A 19663-nucleotide genomic window follows, 5' to 3' on the forward strand; every position below is an offset into this window, starting at 1 on the left:
TGCTCCGGCCAGAGGTGGGGCCGGGGTGGCGAGAGACCTTCCAGAAATGGGGGCCTGCTGAAAAGCTGTTACACTCATGCCCCCTAGGGGCCCCAGAATTGAGGGAGGAAGGCCAAGTAGCTTTAAAATTGGAAAGCCCCCCCACCCCCAGTCCCTTTAGGAAACCAAGGTGCCAGGCTACCTGAGTTACAGGGGCCCTGCCAGGTTTTCTGTGACCCTTTCCTTTCTGGAGATGCTACCCCACTGTATCCGCTTGCCCCCAAGAGAGATGAGAAGGTGGCATTTTACACCACAATGTGTAAGTCTGGGGACGATGAGTCAGGCCTGAGTCAGTCCCTTTTCCATCTCATCTCGTTGGAGGGTCTCCCTGCCTTGACCTCCTGAGGTGGCTGTATATATATATACACACAGGTATACACACAGTCATACCTATGTAATGCACACACACACACACACATATATTGTTCATTCATGCATGCGTCGGCAGTAATTTCCATCATGGTGAGGAAGAGTTTAAGCCACCTCGCCTCTGTATGTGTGGGTGGAGTGGGCCAGTGTGTCTGTGTGTGAATACAGGTTCATGCCCACGTCTGTGTGAGTCCTGGGGAAGGTGGGTCTGTGTGTAGGTCTGCGGTGGGTTTGCAGCTTGTGTTTTCCACTGAGTGTGTGCTTCTTAGTGAGGGTCAGTGTCGGCATTTAGGCCCTGCGGTCTCTTCCTTGTTGTCCTAGCATAGCTCTAGGCGCCTATCAAGAAGGTGTGAGTGGGGATTTGGTCAGTTCCCCCAGGGGAGAGAAGCCCTCTGGAGCGCGCAGAGCTCTGTCTCCTGGCGCACTTGGCTGCGGGCGTGGGCTCATCTCTGGACGGAGTGGGGCGAGCGCCCCCGACCCGTGGCTGCCAAGGACGTTGGAACCCAGGCGGCCCACACGGGGGCCGTCTAACTGTTGGCCGGGTCCCTGCCCTCCGCTGCTGCAGAAGACTCAGCGGGGCGGCTTCAGTCAGTCTCGAGCGAGATTCCCACCCCAACCCCCCCAGCCGGCGCCCCTCAACCAGGGCTGGCGGCGCCAACGCTGGGTTCCTGTGGCTGGGGGATCCCATGGGCTCCCGCGGGGCGGGCAGAGGGGGAGAAAGAGGAGGGTGTCTGTCGGAATGAGTGTGGCCGTTCTCGCCTGTTGGAGACCAATTTCACAAATGATTTTTGCAACAATTAAGAAGTGTGGCCGGGTGAAATGGCGATTTCACATGCAGCAGGGGAAAGGGGGGGCGGTTCACCTGGGCGCTGGGGCGGCGCTGCAGGAAGGGGAGGAAACCCTCCCCCTCCTCTGGGTTCCCTTCGCTGACCCCCTTGCCCCGCTTAACTCCCCCGCACGGGGTTAACTTCCTCCCAAGAGCTCGACGCGCTGCTCTAAGCCAGGGGGCGTCTGTTGGGCTGAAGGTGGCCCCGAAAGTTTTCCCTCCAGCCCCTCGCCCCAGTCTCTCTCTGTTTCTTTCCCCCTCCTCTTTCGCTGTGTGTCTCGCACTCACTTTTCTGTCCCTCCCTGCGCCCCACAGTCTGTGCCACGGGCTCCTCTGTCTTTTTTACCCAGTCCTCTATCGTCTCCTCTTGGCCTTTCTGACTTCTCCACGGCTATCTCCTCCCCTCCTCTGCCCATTTTGTCCACCGCGTGCCCCATCGCTATGGTTTCCGGAAGTATGTAGGGTCCTCCTTTGCTCTCTGAGCCCGAGTCCCTGGGCTGGGGGGACGGTTTGGTCAGATGGGGATCCACAGCGCCCTTTGGGAAGACACCTTCCTCTGTTTGGCATCCACCCCGCCCAGTGTGACTGAGCACCCTGCTCCCTGCAGGAACCACTCTCTCCTAGATGCTCTAAAGGCTTGAACAGTGGTTCTCTACCGCCACCTTGTCTGGTCTAAGATCTCCTCCACCTTTATTAAGGGCCACAACAATGCTAAAATAAGGAATCACCCCCCCCCCCACTCCACGTTCCCAAATGGAACCCTCCAACCCCAATTAAAATCGGAAAGACAAAGGCCCAAGGGCTAGGGGCAAGACCCCAGCTTGGCTTCAGCTGGGGAAGTTGGTCTTTCTCTGGCTGTGAATTGATGAGACACGTGAGATCAGTTATGGCCACCACTGGGGCTCCTTTCCTGGGCCCCTAGGGGGCCAGGGGTCTCTTCCCCCAACCTCTTTCAGATCCCTGTGCAATGAGCACTTTTTGAAAGCGATTACCCAATAAATCTTCCTTTAAAGGGTGATAAATCCACCTTGAAAACCAAGGGTTTTGATTTTGGCAGGGCCTTCTGCATTTTCAGAGGCTCCAGCCGAAGACATCGACAAATGGAATTATTCAGTCTTCAAATGTTTGATAATGAGGGAGGTGGGGGTGGGGAGAGAAATGGAATATGGGCGAACAAAGGCCCCTCCAGTGGCAGCTCCAGCTCCCTCCAGGTTCCAGAGGCCAGAATTCCTTAGGGCCGTGTTGGAAGAGGCACCCTTGAGACAAAGCACCTTCCCCCCACTCCCCAGCATCTTTTATTATGTTTTTCCCCTTAGGAAGGAACACTCTTCTCAGAGTGACCTTGAAATATTTGCCCAAACCGGAGGAGGAAGAGCAGGAAAACGGGGGTGTTGCTGGCTTGACATCGTAATTTCCCCCAGAAAAACAGAATGGGGTGCCTTGGATTCCAGGTCCCAAGGAATCCAACAGCAACACACTCATAACGCGGCTTCTCCCAGGCCCGCTGTTTCTCAGGCTCTCAGGCAGCCTCCTCCTTCCTTCCTGGAAATTTGGAAGGAAAGACAGTGAGGCCGAAGCTTAGAGGTGCTGAGATGACCACTGGGACCGCCCCCTCATCCTCCTCTTCCTCCTCTGGACTTCCCTGTCTTGCTAACTGCTTTCCCACTGACTTTCAAAAATGCAGTCAAGGCCGTCTTCACAGTGTTCTCCCCCATATCTGTACACACCTTCCCTCTGCCCGTGAATCTCTCTTTCCTTGCCATTTCTGGGTGGGCAAAGGACCTCCGCAGAAAGAGAGAGTACCCCTCCGGTCGGGTCCCAGTGGCCTAAGGGGCGTGGAGTGGGATGGAGGTGACTGTGTGTCAGAGTGTGTGCGTGAGGACAAGTGAGGCTGAGCGCGCGTGGGTACCCAGACGAGTGTATGAGAGTGTGTGGGACGTCTGTACGTGGGCATGTGTGCCTGTGTGTGCGTGCACACACACAGATCCGAGGAGGTGGAAGTGAGTGTGCAACAGAAAGCCCTGTGTGCTGGATCCACTGAGGAGCCTGCGGAGGGACGTCTCCTCCCAAGCCCCAGGGCTGTCTAAACAAAAGACCGTGTGTCAGATGAAGATGGGCTGCCTTCACTGACCCCTTCATTTCATTTCTCCAAGTTCAACTTGCCCTGAGTCCAGCAGTAACCGGTTGTCTACTGTGCTCAGACAGTTACCTTATCACAGTTGAGCATCTACGGAACCGGCAAAGCGTTTTCATTAAACAAATCCAAAAGGGGTGGTGGCGGTCTGCTCCAGCCAGCCTGCAGCTTGTGGCTCTGCACACATTCCAGGGACGCCCACAAGCCCAGACGAACTTTCCTTCCAGGCCCTCAGGCTTTGGAGGGCTGGAGTGGGACCGGCTTGAGGATGGAAAGATCAAACACCTCAGGTGGGCTTCTTGCTAAGGGGAAGCTGGTGGCATTGAGTTCCTCTGGTCCCCAAGATTTCTCTGTCCTCCTCTCCTGGAGAAGGCCCCTCCTCCGTCACGTGGGGAGGGGTCTTTCTTCTCTCTGTGTATTTACTCCTGTCAACTAAGTTCCTTAGTAGATGCTCAGTAAATACTCACTGGATAGATGGGTGGGTGGATGAACGAATCCACCACAAGCAGGATGTCTGGGCTTGAGAAAAGGCTGGGAGACCTGGGCTTGAATCTTGTGAGGCCAGTGATTTGTCGGGATACTGAATCTTTGGTGTGGCTTCTGTGCGCCAAGTCTTTCTCAGTCTCTCGGAGCATGAGAAGGGTGGCTAGACACACGTGCAGAGAGACGCTCAGTGGAACTCAGAGCACGGCTGATCTGCACTGTCCTCAGCAGCGGTGGTGAGCTGGGTGCAAACACCTAGGCTAGTGCTGGATCTGCAGGCGGCACTCAGTGGGTACCCACTCCGCTCCTTCCCGCCTCCTACATGCAGTCGGCCACTGGGTTCCTGTTGCATTTATCCCTGCAGTTCTGGGGCCCAGCTAGAACACAGGGTGCTCAAGAAAGGGCTAAACTGAGTGACCATGTTACTCTTCGACCGTGAGCCCCAGTGTGAGTAACTAGTAGTGCTGAATGGTAGCCCCGTTGCAGGTACTCAGGAAAGCCTGTTTAATCTGAAAGCCACTCCTGGTGGTAGATACCAGCACCTGTAATGTACAGAGGAGGAAGCTGAGTTTCAGGGAGGTCCAAGGTCAGATTCTTTCAGGAGCTATTTTCTCTTTCTTCCCCAATGGCATATTGGACAACTGCTGACCTGGAGGGGCTCATCTGGTATCATATCTTTTTTGCCTTTTCAAACCAGTTGATCCTAAAGGAAATCAACCCTGAATATTTACTGGAAGGACTGATGCTGAAGTTGAAGCTCCAATACTTTGGCCACTGGCTCTGAAGAGCCGGCTCATTGGAAAAGACCCTGATGCTGGAAAAGATTGAGGGCAAGAGGAAAAGGGGGTGGCAGAGAATGAGATGGCTGGATGTCATCACCGACTCACTGGACATGACTTTGGGCAAACTCCAGGAGACAGTGAAGGACAGGGAAGCCTAATGTGCTGCAGTTCATGGAGTCTCAAACAGTCGGACATGACTTAGCAATTGAACAACAAAGGTCAAACTGAAACTGGTTCCAGGTCAAGGAGCCATCAGGTGATAGGGAAAGGATTTTAACTTAGTCCTCCTTGACTCTAAAGGCTGCTCTCTTTCTTTTCTTGCTGCCTCAGTTTCCCCTTTGGTAAACTGGATGATCTCCAGCACTGGGCACAGAGACTGGTACATGGCAGGTGCTCAGAGATGCCACTGAATGAATAAGTGAATGAAATTGAAACATCCTAATGACCATAGGGCATTATGCCCTGTATGATGGTCCGTGGGGGTGAGGAGGGGTGGGGAGGGGATGGCAGGACCAAAGCATGCCACAGCTGGGAGGGAGTCTTTGAGATGACCTTGTCCAAGCAGTTTGCAGGTTCAGGAGCCCAGCCCCCTCCTGGGGGCCCTGGGGAACCCAGAAGATGCTTAGACCAAGGGAGGAGGTGGCCAGTCTTGGTGGGGGTGTTACTCTGCAGCTCCAGCAAGTGCCGGCCTTCATTGGGATGTATAGACGGAAGGGAGAGAGCACTGCATATTTGTCTAGGTGAATTAAAAGCACAATCCCCATTTCCCAGAGGGAGCAGTTGGTTCATATTTATACATTTAGTCTTACAGGTGTAAAATAGGTTTTCTTTATGCTTATATAATAATTTTTCATTTGAATTTCAAGGCTTTATTCCCTTCTTTGGATTCAAGTCTTCCACCTGAACCCAATTCTCTCCATAACCATTAATTCCTTCATCATAGAAATGAATTCCATCTAATTCTCTATAGTGGCAGTTAGAGGAGATCAAAAAGGGCCTTTGCACAGGGGCCCCCCCGCCTCCACCACCGTGGTTTCAGCTCTTCTGCTCACCCCACCCCCACCAATGCTGGGTTTCAGAAACCAGGGCTTGGAGCAGAAAAACTTATTTCTCTCACTCAGTAAGTGTGTGTGTGTGCGCGCGTGTGTGCATGCGCCCATGAGTGTGCTGTAGAAAATGCTTCTCAGTTTTAGAAAGGCAACAACAGCAATAATAATACTGATGGCTTATGATGAGCCAGACACCTACTAGGCACTTCATAAACATGATACTTTTGAAAGCTCCTACACTCTCACGAAGGAGGGATCGATATCTTCATATTACAGAAGAGGAGATGAAAGTCCAGAAATGTGAAATAAATTGCCCAGGGTCACAGTGCTCAGAGGTGGCAGGGTTTTAAATTTTTAAAAAAATTATTAAGTATTTCACACAGATACAATAGAGTGGGCGCCTACAGACAGCTTCCTCATGTTCTCCTCTACTGAATTATTCCCTTTTCCTTCAGAAGAATTTGCTATTATTTCTGTACAGGCTGCAGGAGGCTGAGTAAAAGCCCCCAAAGATTGTTGCTGTTCAGTTACTCAGTCGCGTCTGACTCTTTGTGAGCCCATGGACTGCAGCACGCCAGGCTTCCCTGTCTTTCACTATCTCCTGGAGTTTGCTCAAACTCACGTCCACTGAGTCAGTGAAGCCATCCAACCATCTCATCCTCTGTCGTCCCCTTCTCCTCCTGCCTTCAATCTTTCCCAACATCAGGGTCTTTTCCAATGAGTCGGCCCTTTGCATCAGGTGGCCAAAGTATTGGAGCTCCAGCTTCAGCATCAATCCTTCCAATAAATATTCAGGGTTGATTTTCTTTAGGATGGACTTGTTTGATCTCCTTGCAGTCCAAGGGATATCATGTCCTAATTCCTAGAACCTGTAAATGTTACCTTAAAATCAAAAAGGATCTTTGCAGATGAGACTAAGCTAAGGATCTTGAGACAGGGAGATTATCCTGGATTTTCTGGGAGGGCCCTAAATGCCATACCACATGTCCTTCGAAGAGAGGGGAAGAAAGAGATTTGACTCAGACAGAGGAGGAGGGGTTGCTGTGACTGTGGAGACAGAGACTGGACAATTTGGCCATAAACCAAGGAATGCTGGCAGCCACTGGAAGCCAAAAGAAGTAAGGGAGAGATTCTCCCACAAAGCTTTCAGGGAGAACGTACTTTATGACACCTTGGTTTCGGCCCGGTGACAGTGTGATCCCCAGAACCGTGAGAGAATAAATCCCTGTTGTCTTAAGCCACCAAATCTGTAGAAATCTGTTACCACAATCACAGGAAACTAAAATACATCCTTTTATAATCTTACTAGCTTTTACATTGAAATATGTAGTCTTTACAGTTTATATAATGGTATGCTATAGTAGGTTTCATCCTGAAACTTGCTTTTATTTCCCAACATAATGTTTTTGAACTTCATCTTTCTTGACATCAGTAGTTGTCAGTTTTTTTGGTTTTTGGGGCCGTGCTGGCTCCTCATTGCCCTGGTTCTGTGGGCTTTTCTCTAGCTGCGGGGCTGCTCTTCACTGCAGTGCGTGGGCATCTCACGCGGTGACTTCTCTTGTTGCTAAGCACAGGTTCTAGACCCGAGGGCTCTGGGATGCGTGGACTTAGTTGCTCCGAGGCACGTGGAATCTTCCCAGACCAGGGATCGAACCCGTGTCTCCTGCATTGGCAGGTGGATTCTTATCCCCTGCACCACCAAAGAAGTTCCAAATAGTGTTAGTTCAAAGACAGAGACGTATCTAATATGCTGGGAAAATACACTTGGATCTGGAGTGGCCTGATTTTCGCCTCTGTGAAATGTTCTGCGGGGTAGAAGCTGAGCTGTCTCTGGCTGCCGTGTTCTATAAGGGCAGGCCCACACTTGCCCTCCCTGTACCCCCAGGCATGGAGACCCAGATGAATACAGATTTGTCATGTGTTGGGAAGGCTGGGATCATTGCAGCAGGCAGAAGCTATGGGAACCTGATTTCAAGTGAACTTAAAGATTGTGTGCCTCTGAGACCTCAGAAGAGAAAGACACTCAAAAGGATCACTCAAGTGGAGATGAGAATGTGTGTGCACATGTGCATGATGTGTGTATGAGTACGTGTGCACTTGCGTGTGTTACTGTGAGCTCCTTGAGGTCACAGATACAGTCCGCCTCCCCCAGGACTCCCACCAAGACCTAGGAAACAGTGGTTATTTGTTGCCCAAATGAATGAATGTGAGGGTAGGAACCGGTTGGAGATCTGTCCTGTATGTTTGTAGTATGTATGATGGATTCAAGTTGATACACGTTGGTATAAATTGTACGGTTGTGAGTAAGCGCTTCTGTGAAATTCATCTAGGATTTGTACCTCATTTGAACACTTTTACAGTTTATGGAGTTTTCATGATGATGTTTTGAAAACCTGATTCTCTGCTGAGAACCACTGCCAGCAGGTGTACTGAAGAGGTGGAGCAGCTTCCCGCCCGTCCCCGGCTTCTCGGGAGCTCGGGATCCAAGCCAAATACGCTCGAATAAGGAAACCAGGAGACTGGTTCACGATGGCGGAGTAGAAGCACATGTGCTCATCTCCCCGGCCAGAGCACCAGAATCACGGCTGGCTGTTGAACAACCATCGATGGGAAGACACTAGGACCCACCAAAAAAAGAAAAAAACTTGCTTCTCTCCTAATGTGGCGTGATATAGAGGCAGGCTATTATTCTCCCAAGATGAAGGAAAGCTGAGGATGAAGGATGAAGCAACTTTCCTGGTGTCATAGAGCAAGCAGGTGGCAAAGTGAAAGTGAAAGTCACTCAGTCGTGTCCAACTCTTTGTGACCCCATGGACTATACAATCCATGGGATTCTCCAGGCTAGAATACTGGAGTGGGTAGCGTTTTCCTTCTCCAGTAGATCTTCCTGACCCAGGAATCGAACCAGGGTCTCCTGCATTGCAGGCAGATGCTTTACCAGCTGAGCTATGAGGGAAGCCAGTTTGTAGAATCCAGGTAGGTCCAGTGAGTGGGATTCTGCAAGAGGACATAAGCTTTATATCTTGATGACCTCCACTTTCATCTTGGTTTTGGTCCTCAGGAGCTGTGTTTCCTGGGGCAAGTGATATAACCTTTCTGAACTTCCATTTCTTATTTTAAAAATGAGCACAGAAACACTTAACTTGTGGGGATTCCTGGGAAGAGAAGGCAATCAGTGGGGCTCAGTAAGGGGCAGCTCTCGTTGCTTTCCTCAGTTGAATCGTGTTTTAGCTCTTTCAGTCCTGGGCTATAGCCTACATTCCACCAAAAATTATCAGGGAAATTTAGAGACACAAGCCACCAAACCAGTTGGCTGGCATCAACTGCTATCACCAAGGGGCCTGAGTTATCCCTTTTTTGGAGGTCATTGGGGCGTGATGACCTGTGACCTATGCAACCAGCAGGGGTAGGAGCCCAGGAGATTTGGGGTCATCTAGGACTTCTGGAAAGATCTGAGAGACCACTTTCCAATCTGGGTTTTTTTCATTATGTAGAGGGCAGTAAATCAAAGGGACTGCCCCAGGCTACAAAGTTAAAAGGGCCCTAGGCTGACGGGACTGGGCAGGGAAGATGCGGATGGGGAGGAAGCTATCGCTCCCCTGGCTTGTTACCAAATGGATCCAAGGAGAACAAAGTAACACACAAGGTGGGGAAACGCACTGAAAATCAAGCTGAGAAGTAAATGATAAGCTGAAGAAAATACTTTCAACATCTCTGCTGTTCACGTCTTTGCTATACAAAGAGCTCCTGCAAATAAATAAGGATGATGAACAACCCCTGGTCAATGGCCACAGACAGGCAATTTATTAAAGACATATGTCATATGTGCGAGTTGTTAAGTGTTAGTTGCTCAGTCATGTCTGATCTTTGTGACCCCACAGACTGTATTGTCCATGGAATTCTCCAGACAAGAAATACTGGAGTGGGGAGCCATTTCCTTCTGTAGGGGATCTTCTGATCCAGGGATCAAACCTGGGTCTCCCACTTTGCAGGCAGATTCTTTCCTGTCTGAGCCATCAATTGCTGGTCTTACCAGATACCCAGTCAGTTCAGTTCAGTTGCTCAGTCATGTCTGACTCTTTGCAACCCCATGGACTACCAGATACCCAAGAAACGAAATTAAGAAGTTACCATGCTCACGCATCACAGTGGCAATTATGAGGGGGAAAATGATACTGTCCACGGTTACTGAGGGTTCTGGAAGCTGGGACTCTCATATACTGTTTGTGGCAGACTGTACTGGTATCAGTTTTCTGAAGGGCAACTTGGAGAGCATGTTTCTAAAGATTTAGGTATGTTTAGAACCATCCTCGGGCTATTGCTTTGTACTTCTAGGAATTTATCATGCATATGGGCAAAGATGTAAGTGTGTTCATCACATTTTTTTTTTGTTTTTACAATAGGAAAAACAAGAAAGGAAACCTCTAACAAGAGGATATTGCCAGTATGTTATGAAACATCCATATAGTGGCATAGAACCATCACAGGAACATATAGTAAAGGGAGCAACATTTGCATAATATTTCCTTCACCCCATGCTAGCAACCACTCTAAATGCTTAGCTCATTTAATACCTACAACTGTTTGAGGCAGCTGCTAACACTGTCATCCCAGCTGGGGGAGAACATGAAGCACAGTGACATTAACTTTTCTTGGTCTCTTAGCTGGTCAGGGGCAGACCTCAGTGTGAACTCAGGTCACTTGGATGCAAGGTCTGTCTTAACTGAACTATGCTACCTCTCAGGATTTTTAATAACTTGGCAAAATGTTTATGAAATATTGAGTGAAAAGAGTCATTCCAAAACAGAATGATACTACATTAAAAAAAAAAAGCAAAACTTATGCGTAGAAAAATAACCCCAGAGGAATGTTGACCCAAATAATGAATAAGTACTACTAAAGGGTAAGATTACTCATGATATTTTTCTCTTTTTGCCTTCAGGCACTTTCTGAATTTTGTATCATGAGGATTTTAATGGTGAAAAAGAAAGACATCCACTTGCAAATTATTATAAATGGGGAGAAACAGACTTTGGGCCCATGTTGGTGTCTCAGCACCTAATTACCCCCCAACCCAATATCAAGGCAAAGAAATGAGACTCTTGGGTCACTCTTTTTTTTTTTTTTAATAATTTTATTTATTTATTTATTTATGGCCATGCGGGGTCTTTGTTGCTGCGTGGGTGTTCTCTAGTTGCGGCCTGCGAGGGCTTCTCTTTGTAGCGGTAGTGGGCGTCTCGTGGTGGCGTCTCTTACTGGAGAGCACAGGCTCGTGGGCGCTCGGGCTTCAGTAGCTATGGCTCGTGGGCTCAGGAGTTGCAGCTTCTGGGCTTAGTTGCTCTGCGGTCTGTGGGATCTTCCCAGATCAGGGATTGAACCCGTGTCTCCTGCATTGGCAGGTGGATTCTGCTGAGTCTCCAGGGAAGCCCCTCAGGTCACTCCTAGATGTTCTCCTAGATGATGTTCCCCTAGACCCTGGTGCCATGTCTCCCTTCCTTTCCACGTAGGGAGTGGGGAAGCACTTGCTTGATTTACCCCCACTCGGCAACCAAGGCAACACCCCCAACACCTCTTTCCCCGACACCCGACACCCACGATATGCCGGCCTCAGACAGCAGGCAGCAGCAGTGGACAGACCGCACTCTCGCAATTGGGTATGTCAGGTGCTAATACCTCTGTTTGACTTGGAGTCTTGGATCCAACCGCTGTGTTATTCGGCTCCCAGAAATATAACATATTCCCCCCCGCCACTCTTTTATCTAGACTGTCCCAGCAGCTTCAGGGGCAGAGAACACTGACTCTCCAACTGTGGTTCCCTGGACCAGCGGCATTAGATCACCGGGGAGCTTGTTAGCAGTGCAACTTCTCGGGCTCCACGCCAGACCTGCTCCATCAGAAGCTCTTGGTGGGTGGATGGGAGACTGGGGATGGGGGGCAGTGGCAATGATATGTGTTTTAATAGCCTTCCAGATAATTCTGATTCATGTAAAGGGTGAGGGTCGCTAAGTCAGGATCGTGGTGCCGGGTTAGAGTATTTGGGGGCGTGAGGGGGACCATGGTGCTGGTATTAGGGGACATGTATTTGGGGGAGTGAGAGGCATTTCTCTCACTTTTTCCGATGCCCCCAAAGTGACTGGCTCTGCTGAACTCGTTTTTGAAATCCTGAAGACAGGCTCTGGGAAATGAGTTAGTCTCCCCTCCCTCTCCCTCCCTCAGAACGCTGCTGACAGCTGATTAATGGGGAATGACTCTCCAAAGATTTCTTTACATATATTAGGTTAGGAAAGGCTTTGAAAACTTTTTGCTGCAATTGTGCCTGCGAAGATTCCCTCCATTGGCTCTCCTCGGGGATGGGGAAGAGTATTTGTCTCCTTGTGGTTTAGACGATGACCTTGGTTCTTGTACCTCTCTGGGCAGTGCTGGACTGGGAGCCAAGGGGCCTGGGACCCACTTGGGCTCCAGCACAGTCACTGGATGACCTTGGACAAGTCACTTCCCCTCTGGGCCTCAGTAGGCTCCTTGGTTTAATTACAGGGTCTGAGGGTCCCTGTAAGCTTGTATCCGGGATTTGGAACCTGAAAATTTTTTTTTGCTCTGAATTTCCAGAGCTGGGTCGGGTCGAGAAGATTCACAGAGCTGTGTTTCCTATATTGATTAATTTTAGGGAAGAAACTCATGGAATTGTAAAGTGAGAATGTGTGTTTGTGCACTTGTGTATTTCTTGTTGTTCAGTCGCTGAGTTGTGTCTGACTCTGTGGCCTCACGGACTACAGCACACCAGGCTTCCCTGTCTTTCCCTCTCTCCTGGTGTTTGTTCAAACTCATGTCCATCGAGTCGGTGATGCCATCCAACCATCCCATCCTCTGTCGTCCCCTTCTCCCGCCTTCAGTCTTTCCCAGCACCAGGGTCTTTTCCAGTGAGTTGACTCTTTGCATCAGGTGGCCAAAGTATTGGAGTTTCAGCTTCAGCATCAGTCCTTCCAATGAACACCCAGGATTGATCTCTTTTAGGATGGACTGGTTGGATCTCCTTGCAGTCCAAGGGACTCTCAAGAGTCTTCTCCAACCACAGTTCAGAAGCATCAATTCTTCAGTGCTCAGTCTTCTTTATGGTCCAACTCTCACATCCACACATGACCACTTGAAATACCTTTGTTGGCAAAGTGATGTCTCTGCTTTTTTAAGTGCTGTCTAGGTTTATCATAGCTTTTCTTCCGAGGAGCAAGCATCTTTTAATTTCATGGCTAGAGTGCATGTCTGTGCCCTAAAGACTGCTGTGGGCTGGAACTCATAGAAGATGTAGACAGATACAGATAAAAGGAGCAGACTTAAGTTGTCTTTATTCCCTGAAAGATATATTGACCGAAAAGTGTTGACTGGTCCTGGGTCGGTCGCTGTGAATTGCAAAGTGTGAGCCATTCAGATGTGCTCACTGGAAAGTCAAACATTTCTCCAAGTGCTCATTTCTCCAAAGCTCACCAAAGCTTTTGCAGGAAAACTGGGAATTGGCATGAAAGCAGAGCTTCCTTGGGATGAACTCGGAGTCCTTTAAAACCCCTTCAGAGGCAGATTCTTTATTTTCCCTGCAAGTTCAAAGTAAATCCTAGAGGGCAGGAATGGAAGAGGGCAGCGGAGAGAGCTTCCTGAACCAAGCCTCCCACTTTGTGTACCACGATTTGGATCCCCAAGCCTGATTCACCGTAGCTACTATCAGTTTCTGCGCGCGCCATGGTGTGTGAAAGGTTGGGGAGTGGACAAGTACACTTTATCAGTGTGGCACGTGCTTAGGCTGCAAAGTAAAGAGCGTCATAGCTTGTCTTTGTCAACCAGGTGATGTCTGCTGACCTACAGCTGGGTCCTACCGTCCCCCAGTCCACAGCAGGCTAGTGCTCCCTGCCTCCATTGTCTCTGCTGGGTAACGGGAGACCCAAGGTACTAACAGCATCAGACTCAGGGCACTGCTGCCTCACTCTAAGCCAGAACCTGGGGATCAAGGTTTCCAGTGGCCTTACTGTCTGAACCTACCCAAGGCGGTCAGTATAGAAACCATTACCCCTGGTCCTATATATTAATAGATGTGTGTGTGTGTGTGTCTGTGTGCGTGCTCAGTCATGCCTGACTCTTTGTGACCCCATGGACTGTAGCCTGCCAGGCTCCTCTGTCCATGGGATCTCCCAGGTAAGAATACTGGAGGATTTTCCTTACCCAGGGATGAACCCAAGTCTCTTGTGTCTCCTGCATTGGCAGGTTCTTAACCGCTGAGCCACCTATACAGGCCCCAGCTGCAAATCCCAAGCCTCAGAGCTAGTAAACTTCAGCACTTCCAGCCCTCTTGGGTTCAAATGCCCTGGCTCACCAGGCTGTGTGATGCTGGGGTCTCTGTTACTTCATCTCTTTATCTGTAAAACGGGGCTGATAACCCCAGCTGATGAAATGTTAGATGAGGTGGTGCGCGAAAGGCACTTGGCACAGCCGCTGACATTTAGTAGTTGCGTAATCAAGGTTTATTATTCTTAAAGATTCGTCACACACGTGTACTGAACCAGATATGACATTTATTGCCAAGCCACACCATAGCCAGAGGGACAGCGTGGACACAAAAACGAGGAACAGTTCAAAGCGGCTTTGGCCCTGAGCCTAAGGTCTGTGTTCAAACCCCGACTCGGTCATTTTCCGGCTGTGTGGCTTTCCTCACTGGTACAGGTCCATCTGCCCCAGGGAGTTGTCCAGGTAGGTGACTACGTGGACCGGAGTGGCCTGAATGCAGGGTTAAAGTCACAGGCAGGACTGGAGCTCTGAGGACTTGCTCATCTGAATCTCACTGAAACAACTACGTTTATCTCTCTTCAGCATGCTTGAGGGAATGGTTCCAGCAGCCCTCGTGGGTACCAACATTGCGGATGCTCGAATCCCTTATATGAAATGGAACAGCGCAGCAAAATACAGCTCACCCTCCATATCCGTGGCTTCAGCATCCACGATGACAGAGTGGGTTTCTTTTTTGCTTATTTGTTTGGCCGCATGGGGTCTTACTTGCCGCACTGCGGATCTCTGGTTGTGGTGCTGGGGCTCTCTACCTGTGGCCCGCATTCAGAGCGTGTGGGCTCAGCAGCTGCTGTGGGAAAGCTTAGTTGCTCTACAGCACATGGGATCTTAGTTCCCTGACCAGGACTTGAACCTGAGTCCTCTGCATTGTAAGGTGGATTCTAACCACTGGACCACCAGGGAAGTCCCTGTATTTCTCTTCAATAGTGGTGATTCAAACGACTTGCCCAAGGACACACGACCAGTTACGTGATCGAAGTAGGGGTGGAGAGCATGCAAGAGAAGCCAGGGTGGGAGGCAGAAGGGAAGGACCACCCACCCTCAGGTCGGAGGGGATGGTGCTGATTCTCTCTGAGAAGGAAGTCCACATGGGTGGGCGGGGCCAGGGGGTGGAGAGGACCGCGTCCTCCTGGAGGGGGGCTGTGTGTCCCCCGCCCCCCAGCCCTCAAACACCACGGCCTCCCTAGCATTGGTTTTCTCTCAGCTGCTCTCTGCCGAGGCAGCATCTCTGGGAGGTGGCTGGGAGCCGCCTGCGCCGAGTGATCTGAATCCCCTGCCATGACAGGCGGAGAGCAGAGACGAGTTCAGGCCATTTGCAAGCTGGAAGCCGTTGCAAAGGGAAGGCTGGTCCTTGATATTCCCTGAAAATGTTTGGAAAAAAAAATGTTTTTGGATTATAAAAGCAATACTCGCTGTTTGCGATGTAGGACGAAATGAAGACTGCCCGTCACGAAATCATTCGCTGCCTTTTCTTCTTTCCATGTGTTTGTTTCCAGTATTTTCCCTGTGCCGACGCTTGCCACCCTACCACGTGCTGTTTACTCAAATCTATAGGAAATATACCTTCACACTCACTGCTGTGTTTTTATCCAGACAGCATCATCTTCCATCGTATGGATATACTGCAGTTCCATTAGCTATGCCCAGCTGAGGCTTCTGCGGTTGCTTTCCCTTCCCCCAGGAGAAAGAAGGCTGTGATGAGCCCCCCGGCACACCTGTTATATACACCCTCCTCTCTCGGCCCCAGGGAAGAGCCAAGCCCCTTGCATCATTTTCCCAGCGCTTGGAGAGGGACCAAGTCACTCTGACTCCAAATGCCTGAGGCCAGTCCTTCAAAGAGAGCTTTCTCCCTCCTCTGTTAATTGGGCAATTTGGAAACCTGGGCTTGAGTAAAAATATTATTTTTCCCCAGTCATTCTCAAATTGCTTATTCACCAAGTTAAGGAAGCCAGTCGAAGCGAGGGAAAAGAAAACAAAACCCCAAACGTGGAACCAGCTGCGCCGTGTTGTGTAGACAAAATAACCCTTTGACAGACCGGTGGGATCACTGCTTTGACCTGCTGATCCCCCAGCACGTCAGACGTCAGCCGTCCCAGTGCTTCGGGCGGGCGGCTTCTTCCTCCTCCTCCTCTTCCCCCTCCTCCTCCTCCTTTGGTCCGATTGATATTCCCAAACAGGAAGACGGAAGAGAAAGAAAAAGAGGCTCACATACACTCCTGGCCCAGAGGAGACAGACTGGTCCTAGTCTCCATCTCTTTCTCCTGTCTTTCCTTCCTGTCTCAATCTTTCTTCCTCCTCTTTCTCTTTTTTCCATTCTTTCTTTACATTTAAAACAATTGTGGGAAAACACATGCATGAAACACATGAGGGCTTCCCTGGTGGTTCAGTGGTAAAGAACCTGCCTGCCAAATGCAGGAGGCGTGGGTTCGATCCTTGGGTCAGGAAGATCCCCTGGAGAAGGAAATGGCAAACCACTTCAGTATTCTTGTCTAGGAAATCCCATGGACAGAGGAGCCTGGCGGGCTATAGTCCACGGGGTCGCAAAAGAGCTGGACACGACTTAGTGACTAAGCAACAACAGCATACGAAGCGCGCCACGTTTTAACCATTTAAGCGGCACAGCATGGCGGCGTGTGGAACGTTCACAGCATCGCATAGCCACCACCACTATGCAGCTCTGGAATATTCTCCCTCCTCCAGAAGGAAACCACATACCCATCAGCAGCCACCTCTCCTTCCACTCCCGACCCCAGCCCTGGCGTGTATGCATGCTAAGTCGCTTCAGTCGTGTCTGACACTTTGTGACCCCAGCTGTAGCCCACCAGGCTCCTCTGTCCATGGGATTCTCCAGGCAAGAATACTGGAGTGGGTAGCCATGCCCTCCTCCAGGGGATCTTCCCTCCCCAGGGATTGAACGCGCATCTCTTATGTCTCCTGCATTGGCAGATAGGTTTACCACTAGTGCTGCCTGGGAAGCCTGACCCCAGCCCTTAGCAACCACTAACTTACTTTCCATATCTATAGGTTTGCCTACTGCAAATATTTCCTATCAATGGAATCATGCAATACGTCTCCATCAGTGCCTGGCATCCCTCACTTAGCATAACGCTTTCCCAGTTCATCTGTGTTGTCGCAGGAATCAGGACTTCAGTCCTTTTTACGGCTGAATAATATTCCATTGTATGGGTACACTTACTTTTGTGATTTTGAGTCTGGTGTTTCCATCGGGCAGCCTGGTGGCATGGAAGGGAGGGTGGTGGTGGTGGAGGACTGTGACGATGGGGCTGGCTCATCAGAACTTTGTTCTGAGCTTCCTGGTGGCCAGTGAGAAAAGGGGAAGCAACTGGGTTTAATCAATCTGATGCAGGGTCTCTCAACCTGGGTAGCAGTGATATGCTGGGCTGATAGCTCTTTGTTGTGAAGGGCTGTCCTGTGCTGTGTGGTGTGTTTAGCAGCACCTCCAGCCAGAAACAACCCCCCGAACCCCCCCTCAGTTGTGATGACTAACAATATCTCCAGACAATGCCAAATGTCTTTTGGGGGTTAAAACTGCCCTGGTTGGGTACTGATCATCTAGTGAAAGGAAACCATCCCTGATGTGGGGGCTTTGGATAAAGGACTGAACAATGTGACCAGGGTCTTCAGCATCAAGTCTCAAAGTCCACACACTTTTCAGCCTGTGCTGTTCCCAGCTGGCTCTGGTGACTTCCATCATTGATATTAATCTTCTCTGGGTGACGCTGGCTGTTCCTCCCATCCCAGGACCATTTCCTTGGTGAAGCACGTTTGCCAGCTGCCAGGCTAAGCTCCTCACATACCCTTCACAGGTTTCATCTCATGGGCTCCTCAGACAATGTCCCTGTGTATCTTTACCACTCCCCTTTTACAGATGTGGAGACTGATCTTTAGAGAGGATCACCAAATGGGATCCTCTCAGTGGCAGAGGGACATCTGAACCAGGGTGCCTTGGCCTCTGTACTTTTAGCAACCAGAGCAATAGATCTCAATTGGGGCATGCTTTTGTCTGCCAAAGGGCATTCAGCAATACCTGAAAACATTTGCAGTTGTCACAATGATGGGGGCAGGGATAAGTGAGGGGAAGCCACTCGCATCTAGTGGGTAGAGGCCAGAGATGCTGTTCAATGTCCTGCAATGTACAAGACAGGCTCCTATAACACAGCATTGCCAGCCCAGTGGGTCTGTGGTTCTGAGGCTGAGAAACCCTGCTCTAGATGCTGGCCCAGTGGGAGGAGAGGTGAGCCCGGTGGGATGCGGGCGTCCTGGAGGAGGAGAGAAGATGGGGAGGGTGATAATATGATCTGTGGGTGGGTGGGGCCTCCACTCACGGGGTGTGGGCACCTTCTCTGTACCCTCCCCACCTCCTAGAACAAAGACCCAGACCTGGACTTCCCCATCTTTCAGCTGATGTTTGCATAGGCATGGCTGAGTACTATCCAGCCCAGGAAAGCCTCTGGAAGTCTTAAGATTCTAGACACATCTCTTTCTTTGTTTTTAATTGCGGAGGAAAAGTTGGAAGATAAATGGATCATCCTAGACCTGCAGGACTACCCAAGGTGGTTATAGTGAGAGAGTCACGAGTCGGGATTTGGAGTCAGGCAGGATGGGGGCCCGGGGAATGATGCGGGCCTGATGACAAAGCATCCTCCACCTCCTGGGCCACTGCACTTGCTGCTTCACCTCCTGCCCCCTCATCTGAGCGATGAGGATAATAATACCCAGCCCACGGTGTTGCTGGAGAATTCCATGAGATACTACACGTGCAGGCGCGGCATTGGCTCCTGGTCAGCGCTCACCACGTGGGACTTGTTATCACTGCTTGTTATTGTTACTGTTTAATGATTGTTATGATCAGAATCAGGCTTCCCAGGTAGCACTTATGGTAAAGAAGCTGCCTGCCAGTGCAGGAGATGTAAGAGACATGGGTTTGATCCCTGGGTCGGGAAGATGCCCTGGAGGAGGGCATGGCAACCCATTCCAGTATTCTTGCCTGGAGAATCCTACGGGCAGAGGAGCCTGGTGGGCCACAGTCCATGGGGTCTCAAAGAGTCAGATACAACTGAGCGACTAACACAGACGTGATCAGAATCAGGAATACTGCTAGAGCTGATCCAATCCAACAGCTTGGTTGCCAGATGGGGAAAAGTGAGGCCCAGAGGGGCAGGGACCCATTGGACATCACCCAGCGAACAAAAGAAGATGCTGTTCCCAGCCCATTGATTGCTCTGGGGCCCATCCTGTCTGGAGCAGAGAATTTCCACCTGAGGTTTGGGTGTGTGTGTGTGAGTGTGCGTGTGTAAACAGCTTCTCCAGTCTTGCCCTCCCTGAACCAATTTGTAATGAATGGCTTGTGGCCATGCTTCTCCCCGCCTCTGTGGCAGACCTGTAAAACCTGTATGGGAAGCAGCTGTGGGCAGGGTGCTGGCTGAACCGCCAGCCTCTCAGTTCCGGTCCTTTGTCCCCCTGCTCCTGCAGAAGGGGGCAGACGGCCACCTCCCCATCCTGCCGCCCCGCCCCCCCACCAGCCCTTCCCTGCAGGCCAGGAATCCGCACACGTCTGGGCTGTAATTTGCAGCTAGTACTGAGGCCATCCTAGGGTGTGGTACCCTCCTGGGAGGTGGGTGGGAAGACCCCAAGG

At 50.5% G+C, this 19663-nt stretch overlaps 1 long non-coding RNA gene across 1 annotated transcript; it reads left to right on the forward strand.

Annotated features, from left to right (window-relative positions):
* The first annotated feature begins 13225 nt into the window (after positions 1–13225).
* LOC145542323 (uncharacterized) lies at positions 13226–15918 on the forward strand. The gene is made up of 3 exons (XR_014079779.1): positions 13226–14412; positions 14533–14670; positions 15601–15918. It is a non-coding gene; the product is annotated as an uncharacterized LOC145542323 (long non-coding RNA).
* Positions 15919–19663: the final 3745 nt, after the last annotated feature.

The sequence above is a fragment of the Giraffa tippelskirchi genome, chromosome 3 (assembly GCF_054371585.1).
Source record: "Giraffa tippelskirchi isolate mGirTip1 chromosome 3, T2T-mGirTip1v1.2.pri, whole genome shotgun sequence".
NCBI lineage: Eukaryota > Metazoa > Chordata > Mammalia > Artiodactyla > Giraffidae > Giraffa > Giraffa tippelskirchi.